The sequence below is a fragment of the Lissotriton vulgaris genome, chromosome 12, assembly GCF_964263255.1.
Source record: "Lissotriton vulgaris chromosome 12, aLisVul1.2, whole genome shotgun sequence".
Classification (NCBI taxonomy): Eukaryota; Metazoa; Chordata; class Amphibia; order Caudata; family Salamandridae; genus Lissotriton; species Lissotriton vulgaris.
In genome coordinates, this window is record NC_141700.1 from 624,587,528 (window position 1) to 624,614,277 (window position 26,750).

Genomic DNA, 26,750 nt, shown 5'->3' on the forward strand with positions numbered 1-26,750 from the left:
CTACTAGACTTAGCCTCCTGCAATCTCTAGCCTTATCCCATCCACTCCTTCTCACCTTCGTCGGCATATCTCCGCCTCGGTAAACTACAATATTCTGCAAAGCTATGGATCACTCCCAGCACCAAATAGACTTAGCAACCTTCAAAACGCTGATGACAATATTGCAATCTCCAATCCCAATATGCATAGCCATGTCTTGATACTTTCATTCGTGCCTACTGCCAGCAATGAATATGCATTGCCAATGTAAAATCTGTTTCTTCAGCTCAAACTCTTTGAATGTTACCTATACTATAAATTGTCTTAGAAGTTTAACATATGTCTCATAAAGACAGTTTTTTTGAGTTATTTTAAGTAAACTTCTTTAGCTCTTTGAACATGTGAAACGGTACGGTGGTCTTTATATAAAATCAATACATACAAATAAACACGTTAACCATATACACACCCTGCATCAACATCTCATAAATCCAGAGGCCCTAACACCACTATGAAGGTGTATGCATTGCAGTACCTCTCTTACACCATATCCAGATAGACTCCATATCACAATTTGAGTGAAATGCTTATGGAACCACGATTAAATTAAGTATTCTTCATAATCTCCTAATTCAACGTAAGGCACAGGGCTTTAAGTAGGCTGGGTCCTCCATTGTCTCAGACCTGGTAGTAATTAAAAGTGGGCCCTATATTCATGCCCTTAACTTTAACAGCAAAAACACTGATAGATTTCTGAACAATGAATGCAAAAAAAGGTAAGGTAATTCATGTTGGTGATTACATTCCTGTACATATTTGACATGTTTTACTTAATCATGAATTCACTACCAGTTAGCTGTATCAAGAACGTTGTGTTTCTGTATTTTTTGTGTGTAGCGTATTAATTACTCTTGTACAGTACAAACTTTGAGCTAAGTCACCTCTAGGCTACGATTGAGAGCTTCGGAAAGGACACTGAAATCAGTGCCAGTTTCTGACATTGCTTGAGAACACAGTCATCCAATCCTTGGCCTCCTACAGAGCGCACAGACCAATGGTCCCAGATTCCAGTTGCAATTGTGATTCTGTGTGAACGTGTTAAGGAGGCAGACAGTTGGTCAAAATATTGACAAGGCAGAAATGTGTTGTGTGTTTGGGAGGTGGTGAAGTGAAGGAGATGCGTGGAAGCTCATGCATTCAGGAGAGTGTGAAAAGACGCTGCTCACAAGGAAAGAGATGACGTGCAAGATATGGAGATAGATAAGATGTGGTGGGAAAAAAAATGACATACATGTCTAACAGCATGAACATGACAGGAGTGAGTGAGACATCCTGAAGACAACTATCTTTCCAAAGGCCTAGGTAATGTTTAATTCATAGTCACTCAATTTCAGAACTGAAACATTTTCAATATAAATTATTTATAATAAAATAATTGTTGCTACTCATTTATCAAACTGCTAGCAACCACTGACAAAGCCAGTAGTATCAGCTGGATTAAGGTGTACGTCAGTTGTGTTACATATATGATGCAATAAAAGAAAGCTCAGAGTGGAACCAGAACACCGGTTGGGTAGCACACTATGGTAGGCACAGAACATTAGTTTACATACTAAAGCCACGCCACATTTAGAGGAGATCCCCTCCCCCTTTTCATACCACTTAAAGTCTTGCCAAGGAGGCCTGTGCCTCTCCAGAGTCCGGTCCTACTTTTTAGGCCATCTAAAGAGGAACTCTCGAACACAAGGCATTTGAGAAAGCCTCTTCTCACTGGAGTTACAAAAAAACTTTAAAATATAATCTCTGGTTCTAGAAATAGAAAGGCACTCATCTTAAGAAACGATGAGTATGTAAATTCCAGGCCTGTGTCATTCACTAAGTCCCCTATTGAGACATGCCCTTTCTTTGCACTCATTGTAGATAACTATTACTCAGGGACCAATGGCAGCACAAAAACAAACTTCATTTTCTACATTAATTGCCTGGCTCAATGGAAAATCAGCTTCTCTCTTCACCTACAAGTCTCCAAGTCAGTAACCATTCCCTATGGTGAAAAAATCTCCACTACCATCTCCCCGACCTTCAAAGGGGATCTCACCATTCCCATTTACAGAACTGGAACCATCCTCATACAAGCCACCGACTCTCACCTCACCACTTTTGACCGCCACTTCCCCACACTTCTCTCATCGCTAAACCAACAGAGCTGTCAAATCTTTTCTCCCCTATCCCCCACTTCCCTCACTAATATCTAGGAACCAATCTCATCTCCCTGCCCTGACGTCCCTCTCCTAAACTCATGGACTTCCACCATCACTCTACCCCTATTCTCACTTTCCGTCGCCTTACACCCACCTTTCTCACATCTACTGATCCCTCCAGGAGTAACAAACTCACTTCTAACAATCCCCCCAAAGCCAATCTTAACAGCTTGGTTTCTAACCTCAACCCGCCTGCGACTGTTATCCCCACAGACTCTCACCTCTCCAACCATGAGAATATGCCCCCTCCCCCTTCCCCTACCACCTACACAGAACCTGTTACCACAACCCTTACCTCCCCCTGGTCTAACGTCATTTCCAATCCAGTGGTCTCTATCCTCCCCCCTACAACTGCTCCATCCCCCCCACTTTCACTCCCCCCCTCATACACAACCTGCCTCTATCCTCTCGGACACGCCCCGGAACTCCAACAGCCTTTCTTTAATTTCTCCTCCTCCTCACGCGGACTCTAGTCCCTCTTCTCCTCCTCTGAATGCCTCAATTGGGAGCATTACTAATCCGGCACCCTGCGTCCAACCTCTCCCCTCTCCTAATCCTAAGGACCCCACTGACTCTCCCCTTTCTACCCCTGATAATCGGACCCCCCCCCTAAATCTTCCCCCACCACCTACACTGTCCAAATTCCCCCGACTTTTACTTACCCCCGATCAAACGTCTTTTCCAATCGTGTAGTCTCTCTCCCCTCTCCTACCACTGCTTTCTCCCCCTACGATGTCGCACTCCCACATTCACAGCCTGCCTCCACCGCCAATCTCGCTGACAATTCCCTGAACCCTGCCTTCCCTATCAGAAATTCCCACCCTCCTCACCTGAACACCAGCCCCTCCTCTCCGACACCAAACTCCTTGAATGGGATCATTACTATACAGACTCCCCACTTACAACATCACTTCTCTCCTAATCCCATGGACCGCTTCAAACCGCTCACCCCTGCTCAACCTCCCTCCATTGACCCCAGTCACTCTCGACCCCGGCCTAAAACCTTTAACTCCCTCAGCTCTATAGCACAACAATTGGAAAGAATGGAACAGAAAATTGACTCCATTGCTGCTGAGTTCCTTCACCTACAACAAGACCTTCTCAACAGGGCCAAGCCACGGTGCTCCCTCCCCCCAAAGTGTTGCGCTTCTACTTCACTCAATTCATCTCACATGGCCCCACAGCGCACCTCTCGTCTCTCCGGCCCATCATCGAGCCAGGCCCTCAATCCCAACAGGGATAGCCAACCTTTTTCAGTACCGAAACCTGTTGAATTCTTCGACCCGCACCTAGCGCTGGACTAGAAGGAAACCCCTGTCCACATCCCTGTTATTATCGGCACCAACAGAATAGCGAATACTGTCCACCCACCTAGACCCCCTGCTCAGTACACCCCTATCCACCTAACTCCCCCCATCATAGTGGCACCCCGTCCTCTCACCTGCATGCTCCTAAACTGCAGATCAGCAGTACAACAGCTACGGACAGCTGAAGCTCTTCTCGCAGAAGAAATTGACATCGCCTTCCTCACTGAATCCTGGCTCAATGCCCACACCACCCCCATTCTAGACATTCTCACCTCTCCAAGGTACAACCTCATCAGACAAGACAGGCCGATCAAAACGGGGGGGGGGGGGGGGTCTAGCCATCATGCACAGAGATGGAATACAGATTCCCAAACTCAAACCTGCAGTATATCTTTCGTTTGAATACCTAGGCGTCAAACTCACTACAAAGGGCACCCCACCAATCAAATTCCACACTATCTACCATCCTCCAGGAGAGCGTACCCTCTTCCCAGAAGAACTAACAGACCTCATAACAAGATTCTCCTTGACAGACACCAAAGACGTGTTCTTGGGTGACCTCAATATACACTGGAACGACCCTGAAGACTGCACTGTCCTGAACCTTTCCAACCTTCTGGAGATATATAACCTCAAGCGACTCTGCAACAAACAAACCCACATCAAAGGTGCAACTCTAGATGCGATCATAACAAACAACGATGTGATCTCCTTGAGAGAGATTTCTTCCATTGACTGGTCCGACCACCACCTCTTTCGGTTCAAGATTGACACACCTGCCAACCTCCAACCTACCCGTGTTGTCAAACCCAAATATCTTAACCAGAAACATCAAAGACATACCTCTATCTGAACTTGAAACCAAGATTCTTCCCCATCTTCAACTCCATCCCCCATCATGGACGGCTGATGACCTCACTTCTCACCTCACTTCTCACTTCAACTCAAGAATGACAGAGGTCTTAGACCAACCCAAACAACTGAGGAGAACAAAATCAAAGCCCCGGTTTAACGTGGAGCTGAATGATGAACAGCGCCAACTCAGACAGACAGAAAGGTCTTGGAGACAAAACCCCTAATCCCTGAACCTAACATCTTAGATCTGCTCGACGGTCTTACAAAAAACACATCTTCGATGAAAAGGCATCTTTTTCCGCAGCCAACTAGATCTAACAAAAAACAGACCAAGAGAACTATTTAACATTGTTAAAAGCCAAACTAATTGAACTCCCTCTCAAGACATCGAAGCCACCAATGAGCAATATGAAGAAATTGCCACCTTATTCACAAATAAAGTCTCTAAAATTGATCAATCCTTCTTACCAAATGCTAATCACCCTCCCCCGTTCCCCCTTAACCGGCCCCCCTTCAACCTCCCTGGAGCTCTCGGAAAGAGCTCTTTACAAGGACAATTAAACCAACCTCCAGCTCAAAAACAATGCGCACTGGTCTGACTTTGAGCTAATGTCGGAAACCGAGGTCTTCAATATAATTTCCAATCTAAAACCTTCCTCCCACACCATGGACCCCCTCCCTTCCGCAATCATAAAAGAACTCAACCTCTCCTTTCTGGACAAAAATCATCAACTCCTCTCTCACCTCAGGGTGTGTCCCAGACTCCCTGCAACTAGGACAAATCACACCCATTCTCAAGAAACCTGGGGCTGACCCTAATGATCTTAACAACCTCAGACCTATCTCTAACCTCCCATTCCTTGCAAAAACATTAGAGAAATGTGTTCTCCTCCAACTCAATAATCACATTAATGAGTTCAACCTCCTTGATGCCTTCCAGTCTGGTTCCAGAAAAGGCTGTAGCACGGAAACAGCTATGCTCAACGTCACCGACGACATTCACAAGGCCCTAGATGAAGGGGATGCCTGCCTACTCATCCTCATCGACCTTTCTGCGGCATTTAACACTGTAAACCACCCAGCCCTCTTGGAGACCTTGTAGAAACGGTCCAGCATCAATGGCACAGTACTAAAATGGTTCACCCCCTTCCTTCAACACCGCTCGCAACAAATTAAAGTTAACACCTGTCTCTCAAAACCAACTAAAGTTACACTGGGGGTTCCGCAAGGCTCAATCCTCTCCCTGTCCCTCTTCAATCTCTTCATGGAACCCCTCACAATCATATTGAAAAAAGCCAGAGTTAATTACCACCTTTATGCGGACGACACCCAAATCTATTTCAGGATCAAGTCTCCCAGCGACATTCTACTCCTTAATACTACCCTAACCGAGATCCAAATTTGGTTCTACATTAACCACTTAAAGCTCAACCCTGACAAAACGGAACCAATCCTATTCTCTCCAAAAAGTAACCATCGCCCAATCCAAGAGTGGCTCAAGAATTTGGTTACCCTATCCGACTTAGACAAGTCTCTAGGCATCACCCTTGACAAGAACTTATCAATGGAGGCCCACATCAAAAACTCTGCAAAAAGCGCTCTTTTCGCTCTAAAATACCTCAAGAAACTGAAACCGTTTCTACCTCATGATGACCTCAAGACAGTGGTCCAATCCCTAGTTCTCTCCACAATCGCCCACGGAAACGCCATCCTTACAGGGACTCCCTAAAGCACACCTAGCCCCTCTAAAAGCAGTGCTGAACATGTCAGCTCGACTAGTTCCTGGAGTTAAAAGATTTGAACACATCACTCCAGCTCTCAACTGCCTGAATTGGCTTCCCATGGAAAGGAGATGTATCTACAAATTGGCCTGCATCACACACAAAACCCTTCACTCTCCTACCCCCAACTACTTAAACAACAAACTGATTAGAGCAGGTCAATCCAGAACACTAAGAAGCACCAACTCACTCCTCCTTATTCCTCCAAAAGTGAAAAAGAAAAGTACCCAATACCAATCGTTCTCTGGCAACGCTCCCAGAATATGGAACGCTCTCCCTGGAGTCCTCAAATGCAACCCCCCCTTCTCCTGTTTCAAAAGGGACCTGAAACTCCTTCTCCAAAACAAATACGTTCATGACCAATATCAACTAACCCAGTCTTCCTTATCGAAGTTGTCTCCCCTCTCCCTGGACTATCATGGATAGTGGGTGACCGGACGATGTCGTTCTCGCCATTTCTTTTGCTCTCTCCCCCTCCGCTGTACTGCATATTCATTCATTACCTTGTTTTATTTGGATCTATGGTTTGCTTCCTTACTGTAGGCCTACTATGTAATTGTAATGTCCTCCTTCTGTGTACTGTGTGTATGTAAAGGGCTCTGATACCTAAGGGTCGAGTTAGCGCTATATAAAACTTTAAATAATAAAATAATCTTCAGCGAAACTGTGTAGTTCACTGTTGACCCCTCACTCCATTATACTATGTGACACGAGTGTTTCTTGTTTGCAACATGCTAAATAAACTAAAAGAGTCACCCACCAGGCCATCACATGCATGCAAAACCTAAAGCTCCATGCATTTAAATCGCCTCCCCAATACCACAGACCTCCTCTCTTTGCCAACTAGTCGCCAACACATACCCCTCGATACCCTTGTTTATCTCCTTTCCTGAGAGATCCCCACCATTTCCCACTCAGGATGCCAATGTTCCATTGCCTACAACATTATACACAACCCCGATTTCCAGTACCAGATATCTTGCCTCGTTTGCCAGCTTCTATATCAGATGTCTCCGTCTCCCTGTACACATGTGCGTCTCGATGACCCGGAATCGGAAAAATAAAAGTAAACATAAAAGAGAGATTTGCCAACAACACTAACAGTAATTTGGCGGCCATCTTAGAATGGTGCACGTCATGAGCTGATCAGAGTACCAAAATCATATCCATTTTGTAGAGCGTCACAAAACTGTACAATGGGTATTAATGATCGGCTGATGAGTTTCAATTTATAACGTAGGATGGATGCATTAGGGGATTGGGATAATAACATTATGACTTGGTCAAGCATAGTTTAGGGTCAAACTAATATAAAACTATTCACCCGTTTTACCTCTAGTTATCACCGATAGATTGGATATGCCATAAACTTCTTCCTAGGGGTGACACTGAGGCACCCGTGGCATTTCCATAACAGAGGGCCTCTGACTCTTGTCCTCCTTCTATGTTTACTCTATGACAGGTTTTGCTCCGCCGCCCATCTTCTATGTTTACACTGTCATACCCGGCGGGAGATTTGGGAATGAGTGATGTTTCGTGATCGCTGGACAAGAGAGAAACTGCCGGTGAGATGTGATTTGAACAAAAAAGGGGGCATGAAGGATGTGGCTCTGGGTATGGAAATGAGAATATGAGGGCAAACCCCAAGAGACCAAAACCTGAAGTATATTTGGGAGAGAGGAAAGAAAAGTAATCAAATAAGTTCTACTCGGACTCCGTACCATAGTCATACCTGTTTGATCTGTGAAAAGTCACAGGACCCTTTACAGTATCCCTTTACTCACACAGTACAACTATTTTTATAGGTTTAAACAGGGCTTTAACTGGGATGAAAAAAATGGGGAGGGTGGGTCTCTCAAAGGGGCGTGGCCCCATAGGATTAAGGGCGTGGCTTAAAACGTTTAAACTAAAAACCTGTGATTAGCATAGTGTGATGTATAATACAGCAAGTACCAAAGTACCAACATCAAGCCTGGACTATTGGCGTTGTCAATGGTTGTTAGTTGCATAAGATGAATAAGCAACAACTATGGCTTCGTTGTAAAGAATATTGAAAATGCTTTAGTTCTGAAATGATGAGACTGTGAAAGAACTATGACGAGTCTCTTTGATGTTACGTCAATGGCAGTGAAGAGTGGTACTTTCGTAGAGTTAAGAAAAAAAAAATTCACCCTGAGGATGAGGGCAAAAATGGAGAGCCTGATAGGGAACCGTCTCACCACCTGCTTTCTTAGAACTCCTGGTGCTGAGCACCGGCAGGACCCGGCCCACTTAATCCCGGGGTGCAAACACTTATACATACATGGTTCGCGTCTCGAAAGTCTTGCAGTGTAAATAATGGCGATGCTCTCATCCAAGAGAGTTATGTATTGACGTTAGAATAATGGAAGGTTGTTTTGGATATACCTAGGGCCACAGGAATTATGCGGCAAGAGAGAGCCAAATTACACAGCAGGGTTGACTACATTTGATAGTGTCACTTCATTATGTTGTCATTTTTTTACACTTGTTAACACTGTTTAGGCATTGATTGCATCTCACTATTGTAGCGCCTTCCCCAGCTTGGATACTCGCCAATGACTAGGCAACAAACAGAGCTTAGTTTTACTCGGCATTCTAAAACAGACTTCAGTGCATTCCGCTATAACACTTACATCACAGTTCTACAGAGTCCATTGTTTCTAACTCGCAAGACACTACATCTACCCTGTTAAATAATTACAATCATTTAGAAAATATATATGTGTGTGTGTGTGTATATATATCAAAACAAAAAAAAACCTCTGCTCCACCTTGGAAAAGAGCACACACACAAGGGCTATTTGGGTTGAGGCCTTTTAGTAGATAAGCCTCCTCAGACCCAGCAAAAGAGATGCGTTTCAGCTGACACAGTAGCCTTCCTCAGTCTGAATATATATATATTGATCGATATATACAATTAAATCTCTTCAATCAATCTTTTTGTTGCTTTAATTGTTTGACCTGATCTTGTTCTTGGAAACTAGGAACTGGCAACACCAATGCCCAGTACATTTGTCAGCGGTGTAGAGGTAACAGCAGTCACTGATGTTTCAGACCCAGTCTCTTCTTCTGATGAAAGATTAGTTAAGCACCTAGAGTTAGAAGAGTAATAGACTTCTTAGGCCGTTGGGAAATTTACCATGTGTCTCTTGGTAGACATCACTTAAAAAAGGTTTGGTGTCAAATAGAGAGTCAGATTTTCTTGCCTGCTTGTTGTGCAAGCACTCAATCTACTTTCTTAAAGATTATGTTCTACGCACTTTGTTTTTGGTCAGCATATGTTTTCATCCTTTATTTGTTCACCAAGTCCATCTCATTAGTTGCTTTCTTATTTTTCTTTCTCTTATTGGTCCGTTGACGTAAGTAGGTGTTCATTGCTCTCCCTATATCAGTGTCACAAGACTTTCACCTGTGGTCGAGTGAAGTGTTGAAAGATAAGCTCTCAAGGTAGAATGCAACACAGTTTTTTAATCAAGCTTCTCAAGAGTAGCACGCTCCACTGCTTTCTTTAATGTACTCCTAAAACGCTCATCAAGTTTGTTGACCTGCAGCCACAAAGGTGTGCTCTTCTGATGCTTTATATTCAGATGCTCCAAGAAATCTCTAAGCTCTCAGCTATTGAAAGGCGGGCCATTGCCGGACATTACTATGGCTGAAACACCCCTTTTCGCAAAGATGCCACCTTGTCTTTCAATGACTTGTGCTTGAGTAGTGGATGAAAGATCTTCAACTAATGGAAATCATGAGTACTCTTCCATAATTACCAGCAGATGATGTCCATTGTCGAGTTGACCGAAAAAGACAATGGCATTCCCTCCCATGCGTGATTTGAGAGTTCTGACATACTTAAGGCATGTTGAGTAGTTTTTGTAGAAAGGCCGTTGCATAGATTTCAGCCCCTTAATTCCTTTTTAACCCTGTCATCAAGAAATGGAAACCAGGCTCAGTATCGGAGAGCTTGTTTTGTAGCAATGATTCCACAATGTCCTTCGTGGGCCACTTCAATTATTTTCTGTCGCAGACTTTCCAGAATCAGAATTGTAAACCCTTGTAGTATAACTCCTTACTGAGTTAGGGACAGTTCATCCTTAACAGCTTTGTATTTTTGATATTCACAATCAATGGTGAGTGGTCGAGTGTGTTGGTTCCTTGACTGATGTGTAATTGTGTCCTTCAGCTTTAAAATGCCCCTATCATGGCTTATGGCAGTGATAATTTGCCCTATTGAAATGGAAGCTGGTGTTTCATTTTACAGTGAAATTGATATAGGCCTCAGCCGTCTTGGAGGGAGTACTCTGGAAAAGTAGTCAGCAGGTTTCTGATCTCCCCCTATACGATGCACAATTGTAGAATTATATTTTGTGTAACTGTAGTCCCAATCGATCAATACGAGGAGACATTTTGGCCTTTTGAATTGCCAAATATTGTCAGTAAAGATTGATGATCAATTTCTAGTGTAAAAGGCTTTCCGTACAGGAATATATGGAAATATTCACTAGCCCATACTCAGCTAAGCTTTCTTTTTCAGATTGTGAGTAAGATTGTTCTATTTGGGACAAACTTCTACTTGGTTATGTCACAATATGCCTTTAAACATTCAAGTTCTGCTATGCTGTGCAAGAATGGTGCCTAACCCGACCGGACAACTACCTCTGTATGAAGCTTTGGATTGAAGTACGCCATTTCTGTAGCAATCTCAATGGCTTGTTTAATTCTTTTAAAACACTTCTCACATTCATGAGACCAATGAAATGAAGTATTCTTTTTTGTCAAGTGTCTCAACGGAGCACTTACCATGGCAAAGTCTTGTATGTATCTGGAACAGTAACTGGCCTGCCAAGAAATGAACACACCATAGAAACATCTTGTGGGGGATCAGCATTGAAAGGCACTTGAACTTTAAGGAGGATCCGGTGTCCTACGCCAGTAGAAAAGATATGGCCAAAGAATTGTAGCTGTGTCTTATAAAACTCACACTTGTCTGCATTCACAGTCAAACCTGCTTCATCAAGTAAACAACATACTTGTGTAAGAGCTTTATCATTTTTTTTTGTGTAGCTCAGAAAACCAATATCTCATTGCTGTAATAAAACTCATTCGTGACAGGCTGCATGATTTGTCGAATGATGTCTTGAAACAGTTCAGCAGTGGATGATACACCAAAACGTAGTCTTTTGTATCGAAACAGACCAATTCCTGTAGAAAAGGTTGTAATGTACCGGCAATCTTCTTCAAGTTCTAACTGATAATTACCTTAAATCAAGGCGAGTGAAGACCTTTGCACCATTTAATTGCGTTATCATGTCAGCAATTCGTGGAGCTGGATGTCTTTCTCGTTCAGTTGCCTTGTTTGCTGACGCATGTCAACTCATATGCATACAGCTCCTTCACTTTCCTTTTTAGGCGCTACCACTATGGGAGAAACCCATGGCGTGGACCAGTTGAACGCTCAATAATGTTATGTTTAAGTAACGCTTCAAGTTCTTTATTTAACGGCTTCTTGCAAATGAAAAGCAATTTGTCTATGCCTCTGAGCAAAAGAACGGACGTCCTCATTAATATGCAACTTTACTTTCATTGTCTTAAGCTTTCCTAAACCATGAAATAATGAAGGGAACCAGCTTACTATTATGTGGTTAGCATTCATGTTTTAATTAATGGAGATCCGTCCCATTTCAGCGGCTGTGCTGAAACTGAATAAACAGGCACTCAACTCTAAGCCTTGAAGCACATTTTATTTTATTTATTGAGTTTTGTATAGCGTGAACTTGACCGGAGGCATCAGAGTGCTTCATAGAGTTTGGATAGCAGCAATTACATGAGTTACATGTGGAGTAAGTATAAAGACATGGTGAAAGTACACAAAGGAAATATACGTGGGGCATTAGGACAGGTTGCCAATACAATTGTGAGGTAGATACAGCATATATATGTATAGTGCTTTACAGCGTGCAGTTGCATAAGAGTACCAGAGTAATAGGTAAAAATAAAGGTATAATGATATTGTGGCAGTACTTAGGGAATATACAAGAGACATTGCGATAGGCTGCGGAAACAGTTTTGAGGTTTATACAGTATACATATCAATATATAGTATTTTATAGTGCACTTTAGCAATTGCACAAAATTGCAAGAGGAATATGTATAAGTCCCTAATCACATTTTAACAGAAAAATTGTGGCATACCGTAAAAATAGCTGGGCGATGTAGTTTGAGGGCAGTTAGGGTAGGGCTTCATGGAACCACTGTCCTGGCGTAGAGGCACAGTTTTCCGCGAAATTGTGGTGCTGAGGTTTATTTAAGGCTTGCAGATGGGAGTACATGCCAGTCTGATGCTTAAGGGGGTGGGTTCGGTTATTTGTTGAAGAGAAGAAGTTTCAGTTTCTTCTTATAGTGGTGGAAAGATTGATTATCATGCAAGTCGTCGAGCAGCGCATTCCAGATTCTGGGAGCATTCTCAGAGAAGGAGCAGGTGTGATATTTCGTGTTCTTAAATTTTGTCAGACTCAGGAGTAGACTGTTTGAACTTCGTAGGCGCCTCTTTTGCTCTGCTTTTAATAATTTATTTGAGAGGTAAGCTGTTATTTCCGTGTAGAGTGCTTTGTGAGATATGCATGCAGTTTTGAGCATAGCTCTTGCCTCGGTTGGAAGCCAGTTGAGTTGTTTGAGAGTGAGGCTGCAGTGGTCATAGCGCCTCTCCCCCAATATCAGCCTGGCTACTGCGTGGAGCATTTTTTTCAACTGAGCTCAGTATGTTTTTTGGGCTCTCGTGATTGTTGCGTTGCCCTTGTCCACGACTAAGGATTGTACTGTACTTGCGCAAATACTTCAAACAATACCATCCGTCAAGATCACTTAGGTCCTCTACAGCTAACCTACTCCACGTCCCCAGGTTCAAAATGTCAACCAGAGGAGGAAAATCCATTGCAGTCATAGGCGCGAAAGCATGGAATAAACTTCCCTCATTCCTGCGTCAATCTACTACCGAACTAAAATTCAGAAAGCTTTTAAAAACATGGATCTATTCCCTGCTAAACTCCGAATGCATGGGATTCCTATGATGTGCCTTTTAGACAGGTAGTCTTCTTTCACCTACTGCCTACTGTTTTTTTTCTGGCATCCAAGCGCCAAGATACTCCCTGGAGTGGTAGCGCGCTATATAAGTCTCTCTTCACATCACATCACATCACATCACATTGCACCACATTCTTTAGTTCTTCAATGGGTATGAAGGTGAAAGTTTTTTTCAGGTGTTTCACTGTGTAGAAGGTGCTTTTTGCTGAGACATTAATATGTTCTGTCATGCCCAAGTGCTTATCCTCAGGGATTTAACAGAGTTTGAAATGGACAGTTTGCAGTTTTGTGCTGTGATGTTGTCAAGCCAGATATCAACGGATAAGGATTTTTCTTTGGGTTGGATGAGGAGGAGTTCTGTTTTTTTTAGATTGAGTTTGAGATGGTTGCTGGACAGCCAGGATTGAACTGTGTAGAGAGTGCTATTAAGGTGCTGGATGTCTTTGATTTACAAGATTTTCATGTAGAGTTGGGTGTCATCCACATAGAGATGATGGGCAACTCAAGTTTGCTTCAGGATCACAGCGAGGGGTTCCATATCAAAGTTGAATAGGGCAGGAGACCGGATTGACCCTTGAGGGACTTTTTGTGAGACTAGTGTTACTTCTTTAGGTTGCATTGTTAAGTTGGACTTGCTGTGCGGTTTGGTTTAGTAAAGAGGCAAACCACTGAAGGGCAGTTCTATTAATGCCTGCACAATGCTAGAGGTTGTTTGGGAGGATATGATGGTTGACAGTATCGAAGGCGGCCAAGATGTCCTGGAGGACTAGGACGCATGCCTGTACATCATCTAACGATCTGTACAGGTCATCTATGATGTTCAGTACAGCAGTCTCAGTATTACAGCCTTTCCTGAACCCTGATTGGAAGGTGTCGCATAAGTTGTGTTTTTCAATGTGGGTGTTGAGTTGTGCAAGCTCACATTGTTCAATGGTTTTAGTGTGGAGAGGGTGTTTAGTTAAGGGTATGTAGTTATTGAGGATGCTCTGGTCGGTGTCCGATTAAAAAAAACAAGTACAGTGCTGTTGTGGTGCTGAGTGATGATGTGGGTGGGCTGAGTGATGTGGTGGTGTGTTAGAGTGATGTGGTGGTGTCCCAGAGTGATGTGGTGGTACACGGTCCCAGAGTGATGTGGTGGTAACACGTCCCAGAGTGATGTGGTGGTAACACGTCCCAGAGTGATGTGGTGGTAACACGTCCCAGAGTGATGTGGTGGTAACACGTCCCAGAGTGATGTGGTGGTAACTCGTCCCAGAGTGATGTGGTGGTAACACGTCCCAGAGTGATGTGATGGTGTCCCAGAGTGATGTGATGGTGTCCCAGAGTGATGTGGTGGTGTCCCAGAGTGATGTGGTGGTGTCCCAGAGTGATGTGGTGGTGTCCCAGAGTGATGTGGTGGTGTCCCAGAGTGATGTGGTGGTAACACGTCCCAGAGTGATGTGGTGGTAACACGTCCCAGAGTGATGTGGTGGTGTCACAGAGTGATGTGGTGGTGTCCCAGAGTGATGTGGTGGCGTCCCTGAGTGATGTGGTGGCGTCCCTGAGTGATGTGGTGGCGTCCCTGAGTGATGTGGTGGCGTCCCTGAGTGATGTGGTGGTGTCCCTGAGTGATGTGGTGGTGCCCCTGAGTGATGTGGTGGTGCCCCTGAGTGATGTGGTGGTGCCCCTGAGTGATGTGGTGGTGCCCCTGAGTGATTTGGTGGTGCCTCTGAGTGATGTGGTGGTGCCCCTGAGTGATGTGGTGGTGCCCCTGAGTGACGGAACGTGGCAGGCGGTGAAGGACACAAGCGGTATCGTGCTGCGGACCCCAGTGCACTGGGGAATGGAGTAGTGGCGCTGACGCACGGCAGGATTCGAAGATGGCGCCCGGAGGGAGGTGACAATTGCCGGCAGGAAGCGAGGCGCTGCGGGTCAGCGGAACCCGGCTCCGAGGACTGCGGCATGTGAACGGGACATCTGAGGAGAGGAACTCACACTGGTAGGAGAACGGACCTGGGGTGGAGAGCAGGAGGTATGTGCTGGAACCTGCCCCCCCCATTGGATATACCGCGGCCCTGGAACTGTGTGACCCACGAGCAGGGGAGGTCTGCCACTTGGGCTGCATTGCAGGCACTTCGACATATGGGGCACAAAGCCAATTGCTGAAAACTGAGGACGCTTAGCGGCTGCTGCGGGCATACAGAGACGCTGCGCAGTACACAGAGGTATGTGGAACACTGGGCATTGAGGTGCTGTACAGCGGAGTGGCTTATGCCTGGACATATCAGCTTGGAAGGAGTACACGGCCAGACTGCAGACAACACTACATAGACACAGGGGTGGGGTGTTACGTGGCCTAAGAGGAGTGCTGTACTAAGAATTTGCTCACCTTCACCCACACCAATGTCGAGCCCCATGTGGATGTCCTGAACAGGAGGGGGGGTTACTCATGGAGCTGGAGCTCTAAGTAGAGGGTGAGCTGCTACAGACGCTGTCTGCAAGGGGAGAATGGACAGTGCAGGGACCCAGCTGAGACCCCGAACGGGTCCTGGAAGGCATTAAAAAGAGGCATTATCCCAGAACTTCCCTCCCCATTCTGGTGGCAAAAATACTGGTGCATACATTTAACTGAGTGCTGGCAAGCCACAGAGCCCTGGAGCAGGGCCAACTCCCAGTGACATGGGGCGTACTAGGGCGAAACAGCCAGACGCACAGGCTGCGGACAACGCGAGTGCAATGAGGTTAAGTGGCCGGACACAGAAGTCGGATATGGATGTGATCCCCCCCCCAACAGATGAAACGCAACCTGTGGACAAACTAGACCTCATACTGAAAGAAGTAAGGGACTGGCGATTAGCAATGGAGGCGCAGCTGGGATCCCTCTCTACCAGTTTCAACTTATTAAAGGCGGACCACAAAAATTTAGCGGAGAGGGTGAAATGCAATAAAATAGCCCTCTATTACTTGATCCCGCAACAAACGGAGCAAACTACTCAAATGAAACAGGTGCGGCGCCAGCTGAAGGGGCACCAGGACCGGGTGGACGACGCGGAAGGGAGGTCCCGTAGGAACAATGTACATATACTGGGAATACCGGAGAAAAGTGAGGGGCGCAATCCCAAGCAGTTTGTGAAGACCTGGTTTAAAGAGCACGTGGCGAAGGAAGGACTGTCGGCGATGTAAAATGTAGAGAGAGCGCATAGAGTACCAGCCAGGCCTCCACTGGCTAGAGAGGGCCAGGGCCACTTTCTTGGAGGTCAAGAGGAAGCTCAGGGCGTGCGACCTGAAATACGCCTTACTCTTCCCTGCCAGGTTGAAAGTGATCTATGGACAAAAGTCTGCTGGTCGGCTGGGAGGGATATCTGTGAGTGGTAGGGGGTGATTTTAATGCGGTGTTAAACATCGGACTAGATAGGTCCCACCCACCACTACATAACGCACCTAGTAGGAAAGTTGCGACGGTACTGAGAAACTGGGCAAGCGGGTGGGGATTTATGGATGTATGGAGGGAACAACACTGCGGCATCAGGGAATACTCATTTTATTCCCCAATGCACAAATTACATACGCGTATTTACAGGATATTCTGCTCGGACTCCACTCATTTAGGGAAAACATTGTCAGACCATTGCCCGGTGGAGATCACGCTGCAGTGGGGCAAAATTCCGACCCTAGTGCCGACATGGAAACTGCAACCGCAGCTGCTAGAAGACTGTCTTCCAAACAACACTGGCCAGTACTATAGATACTTATTTCTCCGAAAATGCAAACACAGCCTCCTCCAGGCATATTGGATGGGATGCATTCAAAACAGTGTTGAGAGGAGTGGCGATCACTACAAGGGTGAGATTGAGACACGCACTAGTCACGCAACTTACTGACATAGAGAATACACTGGGAAGAATGGAACAGCAGGGCGCAACTACTAGAAGCTAATATACGTTATGCTGAATTACTGGAAGATCTGAGACTGGTGGATAGTAGGCTTCATGCTCAGAAACAACATACAATAGCGGACAGGGTGGGACCGTTGCTGGCTAGGATTGTTAAAGCCCCACCAGTTGTCCCCTGGAGGTTAGAAATTTACAAGGTGAAATGGTAAGCACACAACTCGACATAAATGAAGCCTTTAGGGAATACTATGAAACATTATATGCTAGGCCGGATGATGTGGGTGGGACGGAAATTTATTCTTTTTTCAAGGGTTGCACCTCCCTCAGTTACTACAGCCACACACAGAGGAACTCCGACTCCCGGTGACTGCGATAGAAATCAAAAAGGCGATACATAGCTTGCCCCGGAATAAATCGCCTGGTGGGGATGGGTTGCCGCTGCAATTTTATGCCGCATTTGCCGACCTACTGGTACCCCACTTACAGCGGCTATACCACTCATCCTTGGAGGTGGGCACCCTGCCGCTCACCACGTTGCAAGCTATGGTGGTTTCACTGCCGAAGCCCGGAAGGGATAGCACGGATATGGCAGGGTATAGTCCCCTCTCATTACTAAATGTAGATTACAAGATACTGAGTAAAATACTGGAAGATTGGATTAGTCAATACGTACTGCAGCTAATACACAATGATCAATGTGGGTTTGTCCCAGCCAGAAGTACAGCCCTTAATATAAGACGATTACATCAGGTGATGGCTCACACTCTCCAACTGACTGACGCAGTGGGTTGTATTTCATTAGATCTACGTCAGGCCTTAGATTCCATACAGTGGGAATATATATTTAATGCTCTAGCCAGATACGGAATCCCTGTGGAACACATCAAATGGGTGACACTGCTGTATACAGTCCTTACGGCACAGGCGAGAACTGGTAGGCATATTTCAAGGCAATATGTGGTTGCAAGGGGCACCAGGCAGGGATTCCCGCTGTCGCCCCTGCTGTTTATTTTGCCATATGAACCCTTGCTATTGAAACTACGCACGACTGCGGGACATAGGGGAATAGTACTGGGCCCTACCACACATACTGTATCTGCATATGCAGACAATCTAATATTGTATTTTAGGGACTTGGATGCAGACTATGAACCTGCGCCCTTGATTTTTGCCACATTCCAAAAATTATCGGGATTGTCGATAAATGAAAACAAATCCCATGCCCATTACTTTAAGATGCAACACGTACTGGTGCACTAGTCTTTGGGGACTGGTTGTTCCGGATAGCGCCTGGCACCTTCAGGTACCTTGGGATCAATATATACAGGGATACGGATGACCTTCTGGAGGGTAACCTGGGAATGGCTATTACCTCACTGCGGTCCCAAATAAAGTTCTGGGTCACTCTGCCTTTATCTGTAGCGGGGAGGGTAGCAATTACCAAGATGGGGTGCTTCCCAGACTGCTGTATTTCTTCACCAACCTGCCCGTACTGATACCGTTCAAGACGTTTAAAATGCTCTCCTCTATGCTTACTGAATTAATATGGGGTGGGGGCAGGCGGCGTATATAGGCCTTGCAAAGTTGTGCCTAGATACTAAGCAATGGGGAATGGGAGTCCCTGACCTGAAAGCCTATTGCTACGCGAGTCAATTGCAATGGCTGGCGTACTGGTTAGCGGGGCGAAACGTGCAAGAAATTGACATGACACACTCGGACTGGCAAAGGGGTGCAATACATACACTGCTGCCTAACAGCAAAATCCCACCGTCAGCACCACACCTTTTAAAATTTTCATTACTCTACTGGAGGCATTCCCTTCGATATACCAAGGCGGCGACCCCGTATGCCCCCACTATACCCCTGCTGGAGATCCCCACACAGTTGGGCAGAATAACTATGAGACGGATAGGAGCGTGGGAGGAATTAGGAGTGACCACAGTGAGCGATTTCTTCAGAGAGGGTACTATGATGCCACATGTTGGGTTTACGCGGGAACATGGAGCACCAGACACGCTGTTCCTTCTACATGCCAGCCTCTCTCACTACATGGGCACCTGGGGGGGTAGAACCAGCCACACATGCGCTGATCACAATGTAGCATTTGATGGGCAATGGGAGACACCTTACCAGGTGGTTATACAAAGGCATTCGTACAATGGCAGCAGTGTCCCTCCGGACTCTGCGTGATAAGTGGGAAACGGATATGGGACAGGCATTTAGTGATAAAGAATGGAGTGTGTTGGTGGAATACCCTAGGAAGGTGTCAAGAAATCCGAAATTTAAGTTCATAGAACTTATGCTACTGCATAGAGCATATTTGATGCCGCACAGGCTGGAACATATGTTCCCAGACACATCGGATATGTGTCCACTCTGTCAAACACAGGCAGCGGATTTGATGCACATGTTATGGACTTTCCCACGACTAAGACAGTACTGGGGGCAATTTGTGAGATACTGACAACTTTAGCTCCGGTGAGGAGTAATGATGACCGGGTATACTGTCTGCTGGGGTTGGGCCCTGAAGGAAAGAAAGGTAGTCCGGTCACAAAATTTAACAGCCTGTCACTTATTCTAGCCAAGCGTAATATAACAATGCACTGGAAGTCTACTAGGGCACCGACACTGAAGGCCTGGTATGATGAGTTGCTGAAATGGGGCAGGGCAGAGGGAACAGAATTGCAACAGGAAGAACAGCGCGGATTGCGTTGGACGCCTATATCAATGGAATGGAATCTGCTGATGGAGGAGTTGGGCACTCTGGACATACTAGGATACTGTACATGGAGCGGGTTATGTAGAAAATTGTGTAAGGCGGTAATATGGAGGACCTTGAGCCACGGGGCATTTGCAGGGGAGTGGCTGAAGACCAGTAAGCTAATGTTTACACGTAACCGGAAGGTATGACGCTGTGGTGGACTAAATGTATGACTGTACAATTTCTGAATCGCTGAGCCCGAGGGGGGGGGGGGGGGTGAGGGAGGGGGAGTTGGTTAGTTTTTGTTGGGTTTTTCTAAAAAATCTCCACTTTATGCAAAGTATGGGCACAATGCGGTCTGGACAGGGTATCAGAACCCGGGATGTCTCCTGGCAGAGAGAAATGTACAATAGATATGTTTAACCCCTTCCACGCTGATGACGAGCTGGGCTCGTCATGGCGTAGCCTCCTCGCACGCTGATGACGAGCCCAGCTCGTCACGTAAAGTGCGTTTTCGCAAAACCCAGCGTGCGAGCGGAATTCCGCTAGCGCGCATGGTGTTAAAGAGGGTTCTATCTATCCTTTTCAATGGAAAAAAAGAGAATAGAAAAATAGTCAGGTATGCGTACAGGAAAATACATGTTATGTAGTGACAACTGCTTTTATAACACAGTCTTACCGTGAAATGTTTTGCATTGTTGGGGTATGAATATGTGAAATGCGTCAACCAAAGATGTACTGTGGAATAATCTTCTAATAAAAATATGTTAAAAATAAATAAAAAAAAGTCCCATGTCGATATTTATTACTGCTGAGATTGTCAGTATTTGTCTTTATGTGTCTCACATTTTTTTGCTGATTCGATCACTACGAACAACACTGTTTCTGGAAAATGTTTTTTATTATGAGTAAGTGTCTTTTCAAGTTAATGAGGGCCACAAGTGCAGCTTATTGCATTCTATTTATAGGTTCATTCCGTGGATTTTACTATAATCGTAGCTGCTGTGCAGTTGTTAGGTTTGTGGTGATGATTGTCTTACTTGAGTAGTGTCTGCAGACTGGCCTCCTGCACATCAGTGTCCCAGTGTGGTATGTAATGACTTGTAGTGCTATAGTTAAGACCTATGCTTTCTTGCGTTGTATTGTGCTTTATGTGTTTGCTGGTATGTGCTGACTGGACGACTCACTGCACAATGTTTTGCCAGAGTAAGGCTCTAGTGAGCTGGAGGGGCAGTGTGAAGCTGGAGCTTGGCGTCCTCAATCATTCTTTGGTGACTCTTGTCATCTTCATGTAACAAGAGGAAGCATGAGTCCTTTGGTTTATTGGTTGGTGTCAGGATAGTGTATGGAGACCCTGATCGGTATCTGCACTACAAGGTGTGCGAGGTGCAGTTGTTTTGGATGCTGGAACTTATTTTGGTTGGATAATATCTTGTGCTTATAACAGAGTCTATGGGAAAATCAGATAGATAAAGATGTATCGGTGCAATAGTCTCCTCTGATTATGATTTACTCTCTTGGATGGCAGTCTTTTGTGTACACCTTTGAGATCCCGCAAAAGGCTTCCGACACCTTCTGGAACTGCGGCCAGAAGAACAAATTAGCTGTTTACTCAAACAGCAAACTGTTTATAGTGTCTAAATGCAGAATCACTACTTTATAGTTATTTTTGGAAATCATAATTTAACTGCCTTACCTATATCTATTGTTAACCCCTTAAGCGCTGCCGTCGGCAAACGGTCATTGCGACCGCTACCTCCCCAGTGCTGCGCACGACCGTTGGCCGACGGGCCAGCGCTCGTTATTCGAACGTTCAGCACTGGGTGCTGAACGTTCAAAGCTGCTAAGGTGTTAATAAAAATATATTTTATTTTACATATGATTTAGCTCTGACAGTATTTTTACCTTTAGTGTATGATTACTTGAGTCATACTGTATAGGAGTTGCAAACCTTGATCACCTCCTACAGTAGGCCTTGAGCGCTCAACCTTGCTTACACTTGGCGAGGTAATTGTATAAAGGGATTCTAGGTTAATATACCGCAAGTCACACAAACGCACACACCATTCAGGTGTATTCTCCATTGATTTTCTTTTTTAAAGTTGAGGTTCCACATGCTGGCTTTCAACTAGCATGCCTTCATTTGCCCCTCTTGTAGTTATTGTTTTATTTGGAGCTTCCCTGGACCTTTCCTGTTTTTTTGAGGGGGGGGGAAGTGAAGAAGAGAAACAAACTCAGACAGGAAATTGATGAGGGCTGCGCTGCCATGGAGGCTAGTCTTTTATTTTATTGAAAAACTCTTTTCATTAGGTTTAATACACTTAAAAGTGTAAACAACCCAGACAAGTGTGGAACAGTAGCAGCCTCTTAATACATTACATGTATATTTTCATTGCATAAAAAGGGAAAACAATCAGTCCGATGTAATAGATAGTCTGTCGCAGCCTTCTCACCCACAGTTCTACTGGTGGTCGAATTGGGTGAACATAGTTTCACCCACCACACCATATATTGGTGTGTTTCCCAGGGCACCCTCAATCTTTGTTCACTGTCTACTCTGCCACAACACAGATATCCATGCCACTAAGCCACTGGTCCAGTGGTGGTGCAGGCACTTCTTTCCAATGGCATGCTGTGCCTCTTTTAGCAATTAAAAGACCTAGGAACGCTAATTTCCTTCAGCCCCAGTCCCTGCTTTCTTGGGACATTATTTCTAGCAGTGCCACCTTAGGGTCCCTCATTACCTGTTTCCCAGTCACTTGCTCCAGTATGTTGTGTACTCTAGATTCCGAGAATTAGTTCACTGTGCTTTCCCAATCCACATGAAAAAAGATCCCCTCAGTTGAGTGACATCTGAGACAAATGCATTCAGTACTCCTACCCATTTTATGGAGCCTAGCAGGCAAGTAGTATATCCTATGGAGGTATTTAAACTGAATTAAACGTAGGCAGGCCACTTTCATCCTCTGTTGAGCAGCAATTTTGACCTACACCCTGTCACCTTCATCTAAGGGACCAAGATTGTGTTCTCTAGGGGATCATCAGGAGTATTTACAACTAAAGCCCTGTAAATGCTAGATAATCTTAGCTCTTCCATTTGACTTAAAACCAGCTTAGACTCAAGCGGGTTAAAGTCAGGGGTAGACTTGAGGTCACCTTTGTGTCTTTACAGGGCATGTCTAATTTCTAAATATCGAAAGAACTACGATTCTGCAGTGCAAATTCCTCCATAAGTTATCAGAAGACTTGATATAGCTCGTTTACCAGACGCCCCCTAATTTTGAGATCCCTCATCCCTATCCTAAACCATATGCTAAAGCCCAATAACTGGATGACTGCAGACAGCCAGGTGTCATGCTATGAGGGGGTTCCTTTAGTAATTCTTCTGTGCACTGCCAGCCCATCATCTTCAAGGCCGATGCCAGCATTCTGATGGGACCCTGGTGACAGATGGATAGTTAAGGGTTAATTAATCTGTGACAACAGATTGGGCATACTCAGGAAGTCTGCTTTTAGGGTCCGAGAAGGGTCTGCCCTATCAGTGAATAGCCAGTTGTTAATAGGAAGTAATTGGGTAGTTTAATAATAGAGCCAGATGTCTGCAATTCCTCAAGCCATCATAGGGTGACTGGAAATAGTTACCAAAAGCAACTTGTGAGGTCCCCACAACTCATAGGTAACTCGTAATATCAGTTTGCGACGTGGTGAAGAATTTATTTGGGAAAGAAACAGATAATTTTGCACAACATACAGCATTTGAAGTAGCACAATCATTTTAAACAGCACTCCCTGCTCCGTGATTGATAATAGTAATTTACAGCACCTCTCCGTGTGGGTTTTGATTTCACTTAGGAGGGAGCACCATTCAGCTCCCAGTACCTGTTTGAGTCACGTAAATGTTTGAAATCCTAGTGCACCTGAAGGGCATTAGCATCTTTCCAGTTATCTAGGTTCACTACTCCCCTTAACAGCATTACAGTGGATTTCTCTCAGATAACCGCCAGGCCAGGTGCCTCACCATAAACTTTTCGCATGTGCAGTATCCGAGAATTGGGTAAAGTCGGTCTATCGACGTATTATAAGACATTGTCTGGATACAGTGTGATGCGGTCCTCGTGGGCGCTATGCCCGTTTATGGCTCAATACTGCACATTCAGTCTAACCCCTTTTGCCAGGGTCTGTGTCCAGGTAAACAGTAATTTGGACAAGGGTTCATCCCTGCGTCATACCCTCTTGAATGCAAAATGGCCCTGGCCCATGGTGAGAAGTACAGCAGATACATGTTTGCCCTAAAGAGAGAGCCAACATTCATCCTCTCTTGTGCATTGTGGGAGAAAGATAATGTATCTCACACAAGGGGTCAAGGGAAACTGCACACTACTGAATAGTAAGTTAAATCCTATACTGCTTCGAAGAATTATTATGCTCACACAGAGTATAAAGTAGCGCAGCTCAAGAAGAACAAAAGGAATGGGAACAAAAGGTGGGGGCACTACAGGTGTTTGGACTTCTCCAAGTAAGGTTACTTTCACATTGTATATATGGTGGATCCCCATCAACAGCAGGAAAACAGTAACCCTAGCCTTGATCACCAGCCTACTAGATTACAGAAATACCCTCTACTCCGGATCCTCCGCACAGCTCCTCAAGCGACTACAGTCTATCCAGAACACCGCAGCGAGACTCGTCCCCGACCTCCCAAAGTGCACCAGTATCTTCCCTCACCTCAGAAACCTCCACTGGATACCCACTCCAAAGAGATGCAACTTCAAACAACTCACCCTCGCTTACAAGGCCCTCCACAAAGCTGGACCCCCTACATGAACCACTGCATGACTTTCCCCCAACCAACCAGACAACTTTGATCCTTCACCCTCGCACACGTTCCCTGCATCTGACGGAGCTGCAGTGGAAGACGCTCTTTCTCCTACCTTGCCGCCAAATCCTGGAACAACCTCCCTCTCAACCTCCCCCTCACTCGCCGACTTCAGGAAGGGACTCGATACCTGGCTCTTTGACTGAGGCTCACTGCACCCCAGTGCTTGGATACCCCTCAGGGGTAATACTGATTGATTAATTGATATGTGTACAGCAATGCATTTGACATCAACATGGTGAAAAGTGATTTCACATTTCATTTGTACAGTGTCATAATTGGCTGACAAATATTAACCATAGTGTTTACACTTTCATGATTTGGTCTCTTAGTGAAATAATCTCATCATAATATATAGAATTGTATTCCGGTATCGTGCTTCCATATATATGCTTTTTTTGTGTTGCTAATAACTTTGGCACCGTTTGACGAATCACCAAAAACCTTTCCAAAACAGGTCTACTATTTTACTAGTTTGCACATGGAATTTTGGGTTGATACGTTGATTGGGGGCCCAAAATAAAGTGGTGGCCCAAAACACGTTTTCCTCATTGATTTTTCCATAGGAACTTCAGACACAGCTACAGCTAAAACCGCTGAACTGATTTACAACAAATTTATCAGAAATCTAGATCTTGGTCCAGAGTGTGCTTTTGTGTTTTGGTGTAAATCTGTTCTATAGTTTTTGCGCAATTAATGCTATAAAGAAATGGTGTATCAGGGGTCGCGTATCTTCAGCGGATCCAACAGATCTCCTGCTGAGATCAGATTGGTTGTCACCACCTCAACCAGGAAGTGATGGCAGCCATCTAACGCACAAAAAGACATAAGGGGGCAGGGTACAGATACCCTGACCCCCTAAGCCTGGTGGTGGGGTTTAAAAAAAGGTTTTGACGCAAATTCGCAAAGTTCTGCAAATTCATGGCAAAAAGCACTCTCCCGCGTATAAAAAAACCCTGAGTGGGCCACGGCTGGTAGGTAGGCAAGGTATTTATATAAGGGGCAACAAGGTGCATAGCCCACTCCCCTAGCCTCCATTTGGCCATTGGGACCCCAACCCCCGGGGCCAAGATTTAATCGAAGGGGAAGGGGCTGCGCAGCACCCCTCCCTGAGCCACAAAATAACCCTGGGGACCTCATTCCCCCCAGGCCAGCTTATTGACAGCGTCTCGGAGTCCTCAAACCCCAGAATGCCATCTATTTTGGAAATTGCTAATTTCTCCCACCGTGCAGGAGCACAAAGCTGCTCCTGCCCGGTGGGAGAACAATAAGATAAATGGGATAACCCAGTACAATGTCAAAGGACCTGGGTATTGATCGGTTAGGGCAACAGTGGTCCTAGACGATACCAGCCATACTCAGTATTACTTTAAAGCATATATATGCAGTTAATTCATAGAACCGAAAACAATTAATCCAGAGGCGCATTCAACAAGAAAGAGCTCATAGTTTTAAAGAGGCCACCCAGAATATTCTTTAGCATCGATTTATTCAATCATGATTTCAATTCATAGAATGGACATATATATATATATATATATATATATATATATATATATATATATATATATATATATATATATATATATATATATATATATATTAGTGAGCAAGGCGGGAGTAGCCGCCGAAACGCGTCTGAGCAGAAGCTGATGTAAGAAATAAGAACCCTTGAACTAAGATACACGGAGTCAGCGCCTTCTTTGATGGTGAAGTTTGGTTTGGTGTCAATATATATATATATATATATAAAGGCATAATATACTACATACACTATTATTTTTATGGGCATTTTCTGGGCAAGAGAACGAAGTGAAAAAAAGTGCTCATGTGCAAGATAGAAAAAAAAATGAAAGCAAAGATCATCAATAATACGTTTAGGAAAAATAATTCAAAACATTAGGACCAATGGGATCCGGCATCAATTCACCACAAGGCCGGTACCCCTACCGTATGGGGCCTAACCCTGATCTTTGTTGCAAAAGAATGTCATTTCATTGGAGGCACAGTGAGGCTTCATCTG

At 44.9% G+C, this 26,750-nt stretch overlaps 2 protein-coding genes across 3 annotated transcripts in view; one reads left to right on the forward strand and one right to left on the reverse strand.

Moving 5' to 3' along the window:
- Window positions 1-7,224, reverse strand: part of UTP4 (UTP4 small subunit processome component) — a 145,953-nt gene extending 138,729 nt beyond the window's left edge. Inside the window, exon 1 of one of the 2 annotated variants that reach the window (XM_086945769.1) lies at window positions 7,155-7,224. The gene's annotated coding sequence lies outside the window, so the exon portion shown is untranslated. The remainder of the gene's footprint in view (window positions 1-7,154) is intronic. The other variant, XM_086945770.1, reaches the window with a different exon arrangement.
- Window positions 7,225-7,646: 422 nt separating this feature from the next.
- CHTF8 (chromosome transmission fidelity factor 8) overlaps window positions 7,647-26,750 on the forward strand; it is a 67,699-nt gene continuing 48,595 nt past the window's right edge. The window contains exon 1 of the mRNA XM_086945771.1: window positions 7,647-7,748. The gene's annotated coding sequence lies outside the window, so the exon portion shown is untranslated. The remainder of the gene's footprint in view (window positions 7,749-26,750) is intronic.